The sequence below is a fragment of the Castor canadensis genome, chromosome 12, assembly GCF_047511655.1.
Source record: "Castor canadensis chromosome 12, mCasCan1.hap1v2, whole genome shotgun sequence".
Classification (NCBI taxonomy): domain Eukaryota; kingdom Metazoa; phylum Chordata; class Mammalia; order Rodentia; family Castoridae; genus Castor; species Castor canadensis.
The window spans coordinates 65,773,768-65,787,364 of NC_133397.1; the positions used below are offsets into that span (position 1 = coordinate 65,773,768).

At 41.8% G+C, this 13,597-nt stretch overlaps 1 protein-coding gene across 2 annotated transcripts in view; it reads right to left on the reverse strand.

Moving 5' to 3' along the window:
• Positions 1-13,597, reverse strand: part of Eva1a (eva-1 homolog A, regulator of programmed cell death) — a 45,574-nt gene that overhangs the window by 21,373 nt on the left and 10,604 nt on the right. The window contains exon 2 of one of the 2 annotated variants that reach the window (XM_074050073.1): positions 4,044-4,206. The exons of the other annotated variant lie outside the window; for it this stretch is intronic. The gene's annotated coding sequence lies outside the window, so the exon portion shown is untranslated. The remainder of the gene's footprint in view (positions 1-4,043; positions 4,207-13,597) is intronic. 2 annotated transcript variants of the gene reach the window in all.

Consider the following 13,597-nt stretch of genomic DNA (forward strand, 5'->3'; position numbering starts at 1 on the left):
AGCACATACATGAGCCCACTGACCTGCTGCTCTACACTCACAAAAACCATTAAAAACTGCCCCAGGTTGGTCACTCAGCGGGACAAATAGCTCCCATACACAGGCTGTTTGTGGTCCCAGACAAATGACTGCACAGAGAGAGCCCCAATTTTCTCTATAGGACTGATAAACACATGCAATGTACTAGCCTGCTGGCCACTTGGCTTCTGTTCCTCCACCCCAAGACAGTAAATCATTTCCAGGGACATTTCCTGGACCTTGTCATCACCTAGAGAGGCTCCTTCACCTTGTAAGTTTGGGCTGTAACTTTGTGTAGACAGGGATAAGTCTTAATCCATCTCTTTGTTCCCAGCATCTCCCATAATAAGTGCACAGAGCTGATGCTCAGTGACCACTGAATGAATGACTCATACTCCGAAATCCTACTCTCCAATCAGAACCTTCTGTCCCACTTCTCCCATGCCTGGAATCAAAGTGAGTATGTGCCCCAAGAAAGTCTTTGAGACTTCTCATCCCCTATGCTCACAGAGTATCATTCTTGTCCTAGGTTCACCTTTCCTACACAGGCCTGGCCCCTACAACTGTACCACACCTTGTTCTCACCAGGACCCTTCTTCTACCCCCAAACTACCTGCTCTCACTGTCTGCTCTCCTGCCCAAGGCCAAGTGCTTCCAAAAAGGAAAAATTTTGTATTTGCATTACTGCAAATGTTTGTTGTGCAAAGAAAACCAAATGTGGCCCCTGCTGCTGCTAAATCTTATGTGTATCCCTGACATATTATTTCTTCACTTTCTCATTATCCTATCTCTCTTTTCAATCTCATTTTTCCATCCATACTACTTTCCAACTTCCCAATTTCCCTGAGAAAACACAGGCCATTCTACATGAACTGTAACTTCCCCTTCCATCTTATCCTGACCTTCTTCCCTCCTGCCTCTATGGAATTGTCACCTGTACTTTTGATCAAATCATTCCTTCCTATAGGGCATGGTTTTATCAATGATTCATCTTTCTTTAATTTTCCCTTTTTAAACTGACTCCATCTCCTTCTATAAAAAGGTAGGCAGATAGATGGATGAATGGATGGATGAACAGACAGATTATGTGCATATGTAATTTTCTCTCAAATTTCCTCAGTCTCTTCCTTTATCCTCACTTTTTAACTCCTATGTATGTATTCATGTATAATCTATGTATGTACATAACATACATGAGTATATACATATATGTGCAGGTATTTGTATGTATATGTGTATCTGTTTCACTCTCAAATATTTTCTTATTCTTTCCCAATCACTCTCTTGATCTTTCAATCAGCTGACCTTAGCTACTAGAAACTTACTTGTCTCCACCCTTAAATGACCTTCCTTTTGTTCAGCCTCCCCTATAGCTTCTTGTCACTCACTCTCCTTTCCTTCACAGTCAAACATAGACATTTACACTTCTTCTTTCCATTGCTTCCATCATTCAATTCTTGGCTTAAAAAAATTTAGCTTTCTAACCAGTCTATCATGGCCACGGTGAAGCAATCAAATCTGTGCTTTCAATGACTGTTGCAAAACCCTGGCTTTCAGGGATCTTGTGTCTCTTCTTTTCCCATTTGTGGTGGTCAGCACAGTGCCTGGCATGTAACCGCTTTAAAACAAATTCTCTCGCATGGTAGGAGTCAGAGTATGTGACCGTATACAGGCTTTGAAACAGAATTGATAGTTTCTGAACCGCCAATGACATTTATATAACTCATGGGACCCCAACAAGAGCTTTGTCTTGATTTAAGCATGAGAACTGAATTAAAAAAGAACCAGGGTTTAGACCTGATTTGGCCTGGGTAAGACTCACTAGAAGGTCACAGACTCATATGACCGCCACCAATGCCAGTATAGCCGGAAACTAACGCAAAGCCTGGGGCCTTTCCATGATTGAGCAGAGATCAGTGTTAGGAATGACTCACCAGAAGCTTCCAATTTTAAACTGCTGTGATACCTTTCAGCCTGGAGGCTGACTACCTTCATATCCCAAGGCAGAACCTGCCTGTCTTAGGTCAATGAATACTATTAAGTTCCACTACAACTATTTATTTAGCAAAGCAGTTTGGTGCTAGCAAAGGTCTAAGAATGTCTTGAAAGAAGGTCCACATTTTATTCATCTCTGTGCCCAATGCCTGATTCATAGTAGGTGCTTTCTGTGAAATCAATCTAGAAATGAATAAATGCGGTCAGTAAGAGGCTGTCTCAGTCTACAACGCTACCAACAATGCAAACAGAATGAAGCAGAAAAACAATGTAAATTAAGTGGTTTAGGATCAGTTGGGAAAGAGTAATTAATTCTACTAATGGGAAAGCAATGAGGAGAACCCATAAAGACTCCACAGAGAGGTAACATTCAAGTTGAATGTTGAACTACTGAGTATTAATTTAATTACTAATTATATTAACAGCTCACATTTATTGAGACCTTCTTCTGCAACTATGTAGTTTCCTGAATGCTTTATGAAGAATATTTAATTCAAGTCTCATAATAAGCCTGGATGTAGGTGACTATTATTGCAATTTTTTGATGGGATAACTGAAGTATGGACACAATAAAGTTGCCCAAAATCACCCAGTTAGAAACACTGGAGTTGGAATTTAAACATAGACAGCACAACTCCAGTGTCTTAACTTCTAAGGTACCCCTCCCCAGGGTAAAGAAAGGGATTGGAGAAGGAAGGAAGAACGTCAGCTAAAGAACAGGGCAATAAAGTCTGAGGTAGATATAAGGACTTAAAAGAAGTTGAAATTGGGGACTGTAAAATGAAGCCCCAAAATCCTTGATGTCAGAAAAGGCCAATAAGGGAAATGAGACTTTCATCATAGATGGCTGGTAATGAGCCACCATCCCATCCTTGTCACCACCACTGGAGACCAGAAAGGAAGCGCCCACTTCTACCCTATCTTGGTCCATTTTGTAGTTTTGTATTGTTATAACAGAATACCACAGGCTGGGTAATTTATAATGAGCAGAATCTTATTTGTCTCACAGTTCTTGAGGCTAGGAAGTCCCATATGAATGTGCCAGTACCTGGAGAGGGTCTTTGTGCTACATTATCCCATGGCATAAGGTAGAAGGGCAAGAAAGAGTAATAGAGCAAGAGAGGAACGGAGCCACTTTTATAACCAATCCATTAACTCAATAACTAATCTACTCCTACAATAACAAAATTGATCCAGTTATCAAGACAGAGTCCTCATGACCTAATTACCTCTTATTAGGCTTCACCTCCCAACACTGCCACATTGGGGATCAAGTTTCACATTGGGGGCACATCCCTGCCCAGAAATAACTAGATGCCCTTCCCCATCTCAGCTGGGATATGAGAGGAGACCTTGTGGAGGGTCAGGAGGCTCATGAGCACCAGCGGTTACAAGTCTCACATCAGAGGAGACCACATAGGATCCAGGACATCCGTGCTCACCCAGCAGTAAAGAGGAGCCAGTCAACAGATGCCAGCCAACACAAGGATGACAAAGAAGGTAAAGTTATCTAACAAGGAGTTTTGAACATCCGTGATAAAAATGCTTCAAAGAGCAACTACAAAGATTTTTGAGACAAATGAAAACAACCGAAAAGCCTCAACAAAGGAACAGAAGAAAAAAAAGAATAAAGTGGAATTATGGAATTAAAAAAAATAATAACCAAAAAAAAAAAAAAAACGAAAACCATTCTTCAGGTACTGGTCACTCATGCTTATAATCTTAGCTATAGCTGAGATCAGGAGGATCTCAGAAGGAGGCCATCCAGGGTGAAAAGTTCGTGAGAACCCCCTCTCAACCAGTAGCTAGGTTTAATGGTATGTGCCTGCACCGCAAGCTATGTGGGAGGCAGAGATCAGGAAGATTGTGGTTCTAGGCCAGCCTGGGCAAAAGAACTTAGTGATACCCCAACCCCATATAAAAAAGATGGGAATGGTAGCAAGTGCCTATCATTCCAACTAAGGCAGGAGGTGTAAAATAGGAGGATCACAGTCCAGGCTAGGGTAAAACGTGAGTATCCCCAAACTTACCAGAGAAGAAAGAGCTGAACGTGTGGCTCAAGTGGTAGAGGGCCTGCCTAGCAAGTGTGAAGCCCTGAGTTCAAACCACAGTACCATCAAAAAAAGAGAAAAAGAACACTCAGTAGATGAACTCAACAGCAGAACGGAGGGGGCAGAGGAAGTGATCAGTGATCTGAAAGACAGAACAAAAATTACTCAGTAGAAAAAGAGACTGAAAGGAAAAATAAACTATCATAGAGACCTGCAGAACTATCACCAAAAAAAAAATCTAAATTTTTCTAATCAGAGCTCCAGGAGAGGAAAAAGCAGGAGGAACTGAGAAAGAAATCAAAGACATAACAAGAAAAGCTCTAGTCTATAAATTTCAAAAAGCTCTATAAATCTGACAATTTATTTAAAAAATGAACCAAATGCTTGAAAAATGCAAGTACTACTACAACTCATCCAATATGACAGAGAATTCAAATTAACACTATAATTATTAAGAAATAAACTCTTGGTCAGGCACAGTGGCTCACACCTGTAATCCCAGCTACTCAGGAAGGCAGAGATCTTGGTTTGAGGCCAGCCCATGCAAAAAGTTAGCGAGAGTCCTTCTCAACCAATAAAGCTGGGTGTGTTGGTGCACACCTGTCATTCCAGCTATGAGAGAGGCACGAATAGGAGGATCACAGCCCAGCAAGTCCAGGCAAAAGCACAAAACCCTATTTGAAAAATAGAGCAAAAAAGAGCTGGGGGTGTGGCTCAATTTGCAGAGTGTTTGTCTAACAAGCACGAGATCTGTGTTCAAACCCAAGTACTGCCGAAAAAATAATTTGAATTCCTACTTTATCTAATTATCACTGCCCCCTCCCCCTAAAAAAACCCACATTGTTTTACTGGAAAATCCTACCAAAGAAGAATTAACACACATCTAACACAACTCTTACAGAAAATCAAAGAGAAGGGGCTACTTCTCAATACATTTCATGAAACTAGCATGAACCTGATACCTCAGATAAAGACAGCTCAAACACAGACAACTCAAAACTCTCAGGAAGAGAGACATAAAAATCTTTCACACAGTATCAGCAAATAGGATTTAACAGCAAACAAAAAGGATTTTTATGATATGACTATGTGGGCCTTATTCCCAGGATTCAAGACTCCTTCTTTATTCAGAAATCCACAGATATCATCTACCATGTTAACAGGCAAAAGAAGAAAAGTCATATTCCTTGAGGCTCATAGATTTGAAGACTGAAAGTCCAAGAAGCATAGAACCACCTCTGGTGAGGGTCCCCTAGCCTTAATCACCTCCTGGCAGATGGCAACACAATAGCTAAAGAGCAACTAGAGACTATTTAGGGTTCAATAAGAACTATGTTAATCCCTTCCACAGTCATGCTCCTGATGACTTAAGGAGCTCCCACTAGGCCTACATCCTAAAGATTCCATCACCTCCCACATTGCCACACCAAGCCTCCAACACATGAACCCTTGGGGGATAAACCACATCCAAACAATAGCAGTGCTCAATAAAAAGTAATTATAATTTGTATGTGCCAGTGTTATGTGATAGTATTTTGAACTGTATTTTCTCACCATTTTATATCTGAATAGATAGAAACAAAAGCTGGGGTTCATGGCACATGGACTTTGCCAAGAATGCTTATTTTTTCCAAATGAGCAGCACATCTGAAAATGTGAAAAGCAGCCCTGTCCTAAAGTTTCATTGCACAAAGCAAATGTTGAGTTTCCACAGCTGCTGTCTTCAGCCTACCCGGAGGAATAGTTTTAGTGAAATATTAATCTCTGAGAAAGCCACACTGGGATAAGATTGCACAGTAATTCAAGCAACATGTGCAAAATTTATTTAGTGTTTGGCTGGGGATGGTTTTAATTATGTGAAGTCATTAGAATGAGAAGAAAGTGATTGAAGATGTTTGACTAAATCTGTCATAGAAGTCCTGGATGCTCCCAGACTTCTCTCTAGTTTCAGTTTATTTCTGCAGTCCCCAAACCATAAACACAAAGGAAGCTCCCATGGAGCTGGATGATAACACTGTCAGAGTCAAGATGTAGCCATCAGCAAAAGTAGCCAAAACAGCACACACAAGCACCAGCAATCCAAAGCCCTCCAGTGTGGCACAGAGGTCAGATGTCCTTTCATGAATCCCTACAAAAAGGGTAAGGACAAAGAGGTGAGAATCCAAAGGAATGCTTTAAATCCAAGACGCAGGATGTGAGATGCTTTCACCAAAGGTCCCATGTAAATGCAAGGTGCAGGGTGTATTATACACCTGCTGGTCACCTCATGCTTCCCTGGAGTCACTGGCAAGGTATGTGTTGAATTTGAAGTAGCACCAGGAGAGGGGAGAGGATGGAGGCCTATTCCTGACATTGGTACAGGCACTGATCACTGAGCCTTATAGACAGAAGAGTTAAGTCAACCTTATGGGGCTTAAAAATGGTCAAAAACCATAAGCCACAGGATGCCCCTATGCTGATGGAAGTTACCTTTAAAAATAAGCTTTCAGTGTCTAGGTTCTGTCCATGGACCTCAGGGCCCTCCTGTCCCAGGAGGGTCTATACAAGGCAGACCTCAGAAAGGGGACAAGAATTTTCAGAAACAATCAAAACCTAGTCCTTTGAGGGAGAACAAATGGGTTGGAGATGGGTAGCAAGGTTCTCGTGATCAGCCCTAGATTGGGCTGTCAGGATTGATGTCCTAATATCTATCAGGGTCTCTGCATGGGATCTGTTGAAGCATTTACTCCCTCAAGTCTGATAAGCCTGGGCACCAAGTGGTCCTGAGAGAAGTGGAGGAGGGAACCAGACTATGCTGACTTGGAAAGGGAGTCCAGAACACTGAAGTAAGGATAGGTGGCTGGAGTCTTCACCTGGATTTCCCAGAAACCCCTGCAGCTCAATAAACATATCCTAAGTTCCTTCTCCTAGCCCATTTGATTCCATATCCTCAGCCTCCCAATCACCTAGCTCGAACCTGAGGGTAATCACAGACTCTTCCTCTCCCTTTCCCTGAAAACTCTACCTCATATCCTTTTTATCTCTCCCCAGCTCCCTATCCTCACTCCCCTAACTCAGGAATTCTTCCCTGTTCTTTTTCCCCACACCATGCCCAATCTCATATAATGGTTCCTGGCTAAGCTTTTGGAAATAATGTTTTAATAACACAATTCTTCTGTTCTAAAATCATCAATGGACCCATAACACCTAGAGTAAAATTCAAATGTGAGCCTATAAATCAAAGCCCTTCATGCATTCTTCCAAACCTGCCTTTCCAACATAGCCCACTGTCTGGCAAACAGAACCACTCTTACATACTTCCCACCTGTTCTACCTCTGGGATTTTCTCTACTTGGAGCACACTTCTCTGCATCATTGCATTTGAGTCCTACCTGCCCTTCATGGCCATGTCACATTGCTTGTTTAAGAACATTCTCTGATCCTTCCCTGCATATATAACTGATCTCTATTTTGGATTCTTGCAACTGTGTACTACCCTTTCACATTGAATAAAAGTATGTGCTTTTTTACACGTTTCCATTGGGCTTGAAGCTTTTTGAAAATAAGGCCTTCCTTATTTTCAGATTCTGCTTCATGGAAGAAGCATAGGGAGTCCAAGAACATTGAGTCTGTAAAGCATTTGCGAATTCTCTCCTCCACAAAAACAAACAAACAAACAAAAAAAACTTTGAGAAGCGAGACTGGAGTCCTATTTTGGTCCTAGAGTGAGTTAAAGGTGATTAGGAGTCATCAGCAGAAGTGTGGAAGTAGATGAAGTCACCTGAGAATGAGTATCAAACTCAAAAAGGAAGGCCCATGGCTGGACCTTTGGAACCCCAGCCTGAAAGTGTCAGTTGGAGAACAAAGAAACCATCATAGAAGACTGGCAGGAAACAGTTGTATAGAATGGAGGACAACTACAACATTCATATCACACTGAGCATGAAAAGAATTTCAACCACACCAGCATATGCCTGAATAATTCTGACCAAACTCAGCATGACCTTTCCCCTCTAGAATTGTACATAGAGCAAGACATTGCTGGCAGACACGTGGGTCCTTGATTCACTTGTCACCATTTTATTCCTAACAATAATTCCCCAAGCAAAGGTTTCATCTACTGCCAAGGGCTTCTCAAGCCACATATACCTAAAGCATCTGCAGATGAGAGAACAAACAACGCTAGGCACATGCAAATGGGAAAGCGAAGCATGCCTGGTCATCTGATTCTTTTCTGTGTTGGCCTCACAGTTCCAAAGGTGCCTTGTAAGGGCATTACAACGATTAAAACCCTAGCATAAGTACAAGGAGCCTGAAGAAGTCAAGAGGTGTTTTAAAGCCCCTAACTAAAGAAAGCTTCAAAGCCCAAGTCAGCCCTCGTAGAGAGCTGGAAGAAAGGGAAGCTCTAGGCCACAGCTATGTGGAGGGAGCAGCTTCCACCTAAGGCCTTTGTGATCATTCTTCATCAGAGGGAGTCACACAGAACTTGCTTTGTACCAGTTCAATTCATTCAAATGCTGGCAAACTGCTGAGCACCTGGGAGGTGAAAAGCTCTGAGCTGGGCAGACATAAATGTCTGATTGTAACAGGGAGGTCCTCCCAAGCCAGTCCTGCTAAATGTCCCCGTCTGCAATTGCCTTATATCTTCCTTCCATACAACAGAGGTCAACCTATGTGTTTCAAGGGCTCTATAAACATTTAACTCAAATTACACTTTTAAAAGATTTTTGAAACTGTAAATAGATAAACTGAAGTGATGCCAAATGTGAAGAATCACAAGACCCCATGGGTTTACAAGCCACAGGTTAACAGACTCACACCCACTTCAGAATAAATCTTCTCCTGCCCAAACCATGAATATGTTAGGATAAATGTAGATGTGTCATGAATTAGGAAATCTGAAGCTCCAAAAAGGTCTTTTAACAGTTCAGATCCAGGCAAGTCTTTTCACGCTGTAAAACTGTACAACTGTCACCACCCTGGCTTCCAAGTGTCATGTTCAATTAACATGCCAGGTGAGGCTCTGTGGCTCCCACTGGGTGCATGCTCTTATAAAGATATGAACTGTATATCACTGAATATAAAGATATATACAGCATATAAGTATGACTGGTAGCTTTAGTGCTTGTCTTAATTTTACATGCTTGGCAGACTTTAAAAATCTGAACAAGACCCAACTCAGCAATGCAGGGCCACTCTGTTGGATCTCCTCCTGTGAAACTGACAACTAAAGTTTGGGCTCAACATGCCACATTAGGCGATTTTTGCTGTGCTAAAGACTTTAATATGAGTATGAAAGAGAAATAGGCACTGAAGTTTCTGATTAAAAAAAAGTAATAACATAATTAGCACCTTGTAATGACACAACTTTGTGAAGTATTTTCTGCCAAACAAGGTACAAATTGGTGGAAAAACATGTTCATCTATTCCTTTCAGTTAAATCCCTTAAAATGAAGGAATGCAAATCATTGTTACATAGTGTTAGTGAGACAAAATTAAAACCAATTTTTCCTACATTCTTCTTTCAAGTTTTGGGATTGTGTTCATCAGAATGGCCTGAGGGATCCTATTTAAAGTGCTATCACCCTCATTGTCTAGTTATCACAGTCTTCCCCATGCTGTGGAGCCAATTCACAGTGCAGGGGTATATTTGACAGTCCGGATGCTATATAATTGTCACCTCAGACAGCCAGTTCAAATTTTTAAATTCATCACAGCACTTTCATTATTGTCATTAATGAACAGTAGGTAATAAACTAGAATTTTCAAATGAATAATAATACATGTAAGAAAGTGTTGGTTTCTTCTGTTGTACTCACAAATATTCCATATGATCTATCATTTGAAGAGTTTTACTGCTGAAATGTTTTTTTAAATTTCATGCTACTTAATTTATGGGAGAAGCCCAATATATTGAGCAGGAAAGAAACAGAACTTTCTGTCTAAAAAGATAGAAACTAGATGAGAGTGAGTGTGCTTCAAGCATAGGCCCAGCTATAAACTCAGGCTCAAAAAAAAAAAAAATGCTTGTGGAATTCATCAGTGAAGCCGGAATAGTGTGTCCCTTACTCCTGGATTTGGAAATGGAAAAACCAGAAAGGTCAGGGAGGAAGTTCTGCCTTCTTGGGAGGACCCTCATTCTATAGGTGAGCAAGCAGGCCCTTCTTTGTGTGAAGCAGGGAAGAACTAGAAGATGATGGTCAGGGGAAGCCTGTTTGGCCACTGACCACTAGGGCCAGCATAGCTGAGTGAGCAAAACCAGAAGAATGTCTCTGGACCTGGGGCAGAGAAAAAGTGATGAACAGATGTATGATATGGGGGAAGGAGGCCAAAGGAAAGCACAGGCTGGGAAGCAGAAGTAGAGCCAGGAACACAAGATTCATTCACTGAGTTGGCACTTACAATACAGGTGTTACACCTAAGGCTGGAACAACAGCTGTAACAAGTCTCCCCCCTTGTCTCTAGGGAAAAAAAGGCTGTCACCAAAGGGACCTAAAAGAAAGACAAGGGAGGGAAGCCATAGTTGGCTTCCTGGAAAAAATGGCCCCAGAAATAGTCTCAAAGAATTGGGTGGATAACAGCTGAGAATGGGGGAGGGGTACATATCCCAACTGAGCACATTCATGGGGACAACAAGATATCAGAGCGAGAACTGTATAATTGGGGAACAGCAAGTGGATCAAACTGAGTGACGCACAATGTTAAAGAGCAAAAAAAGATGAAACTGTTGAGGGGAATGGGGCCAGGTTATGGGGGGTCAGGTGTGTTCTTCCAGGGATCTCAGATTCTGTCCTGTTGGGTCTAGGGAACCAGGGAGGATGCTAAGCTGAGAGTAAGAGCCTATACACATTTCCCTATTCATTTACTTTATACTATTTGGTGTGTGGTTTTCCACAAGAACTCTCCAAGAAAAGGAATTTATCCATGGAGCTAAGCATCGTGCCTGGAATGAAACAGGAACTCAACACTGATTGTTACATGGATTAATAAATGAATGGGCAAAATGCAAAGCAAGGAAAGAAGAGGATGGGAGGCAGATGCAGTGAGCATGGCCTAGACAATACTGGCAAGAGCAAAGCAGAGAATTAGGACAGGAAACCCTCTGAAATAAAATTAATTGTGAGCAAATACAGACAGAATCTCCACATCCCAAGCAGCATATACAGGAAGTGGACAGAAAAATGAGAACAGATGAAGATATCCTGGAGTAGGAACTGGACTGAGATCCAGTTAGGCACCCTGGTCTGGTCTGCAGAAGCTCCTGAATTCTCAGGAAAGGGCTGTTATGAGTTAAACTGTATCCCTACTCCCCCCACCCAAATAAAAGACATGGCAAAGTCCCCATTCCCTTCCAAACTTTATTTGGAAGTAGAGTTTTTGAAGATTTGACTGAAGTCAGAGATGCCCTAATCTATAACCTAGTACCGCACTGCCTTCTCCATTTTATAACATGCACTCGTCATGAGGTTAGCATGACGAGTGCATGTTATAAACTTACATGCAGGTGTGAGTTTTGTAGCATTCTTGCAAACACCTAACCATTTTTGCAGAGAAAACACAGGTCCAGTTGAGCCATATCAGAGGCTAATTAAGAAGCTGCACAGGTTCCCAGATGGTGCTTCATGCTATACTCTGGAGAAAAGGAATTATCTGCGTCTTGGGAATGGGCCAGGCTTTGACAACAGACTCGTATTAAATCTCAGTTCCACCATTTACCAGCTATGCAATTTGGGGCAAATGACTTATTTCTAAGCTTCAGTATGGAAAAAGAAAATACAACTTAAAATCCTTAAGAATTATGCTCAACAACGAGATAATCTCTGTTATGCACCAAGCACAGTGTCTGGTGACCAGCAGGTGACCTCCTAGGATATGCATGTGATTCTGAGTCACATGCCCAAAATGTCCATAATTTATTTTTTCCTTTACTGGAAGGATCAGGCCACAGAGCATAAAACAAACAATGAGACAGATTCATATCACACTAGCCAAGGAGTTTTGCCATTTTTGCCTTGGAGCATGTCACAAACCATTTCTCCCCATTGTCCCTTCATTAAGATTCCTGAATTAAACTCCTAACTGGTCTTCCTGCCTCCCTTCTCTCCCCATGTTAAATCCATCTTTTAGCAAGTCACTAGAATTTTCACTCTAGGGCAGGGGATAGCCAGCTGCAGCTCACAGGGAATCCAGTGCAATGCTTGTTTTGTATATAAAGTTTTATTGGATCGCATCCAGGCTTGTTCATGTACATACCATCTTTGGCCTCTTTTGCCAGCAGTGGCAGAACTGAGTGGTTATGACAAAAACTGCATGGCCCACAAAGCTCACAGATGTACTATCTGACCTACCAAACACTGTAAAAAGGAAAAGTGAGGGTGGAAGGAATGGGAATAACAATGGACAGTGTTAACTTGCTCAAAGTATACTGTACACATGTATGGAATTACCACAAAGAAACCCCCTCATATTATTAATATATACTAGCTCAAAAGATAATGAAACTATTAGAGAGAGAGAGAGAGAGAGAGAGAGAGAGAGAGAGAGAGAGAGAGATGGAGAGAGAGAGAGAGAGAGAGAAAGAGAGAGAGAGAGAGAGACAGAGACAGAGAGTATGCACTGTCTGGCCCTTTACAGAAAAAGTTTTCCAGCCCTTTGGTAATTTGTCTCTCCCTCCCGTGACTTGCTTTTAATAAACTATATTAACTGTGTTATTTGGCCTGGCTCATCTCTTTCCACTCCCTTATGCATGGCTTAAACTTCACCCTGGCAGATAAGAGTCCTCACAAACATACCACGTTCCCTTCACCAAGAATACTACGACTTTCTACTTATTCTTTAAGATTCTTCTTATTTGTCTCTTCCTTTTGGGAGCTTCTGGAACTTCCCTCAGCCCTACCCAAGGGTCAGCTCCTCCTTTCTTGGAGCTGCTTTAGCCCTGTGTATTTACTATCCTTCCAAAAAGGGGCATGTTGCATGTAGTGCTTAGGGGTCTACATATTTATAGACATCCCCCCAATCTAAACTGTCTTCTCCCTCATATCCTCCTAGACCACCCTATTCTTATCCAGCGTAGAGCTTCTCATAGTTTGTGATCATGTATTTACTTCTGTAATGTCTGCCCCCCAACCCTCAACAACTGTGAGCTCCAAGAAAGCAAGAAACTAAGATTGCCAAAATCACTAATTCCATCTAGCCTAGAGCACTTGTTAAATTTTGGAATAACTAAATGACTGACTGAATGAAAAAAAAATTACTTTTCCTAATAAATCAAATGCAAGTGAAAGAATGTAAGGTATCACAGCTGTTACTTTCTGAGCTCATACTGCCTTCCAGACCACCTGGCACCTCATAGTCCAGAAAGGTGGATAGGCATGAGCATCACTGATAGCCTGGGTGTGGATATCTGAAACAGTCCCCTGATGTGGAGTGTGTACTGAGCCTTTCCTGTGAGGTTTACCATGTCCTAGCCAAGCCCTATTGGAAAAGGATGTTCTCTACTCTCGTCTGCTGAGGAAAGGCAGAACAAGACACCAGCAGTACCTTCTCTCCATCCC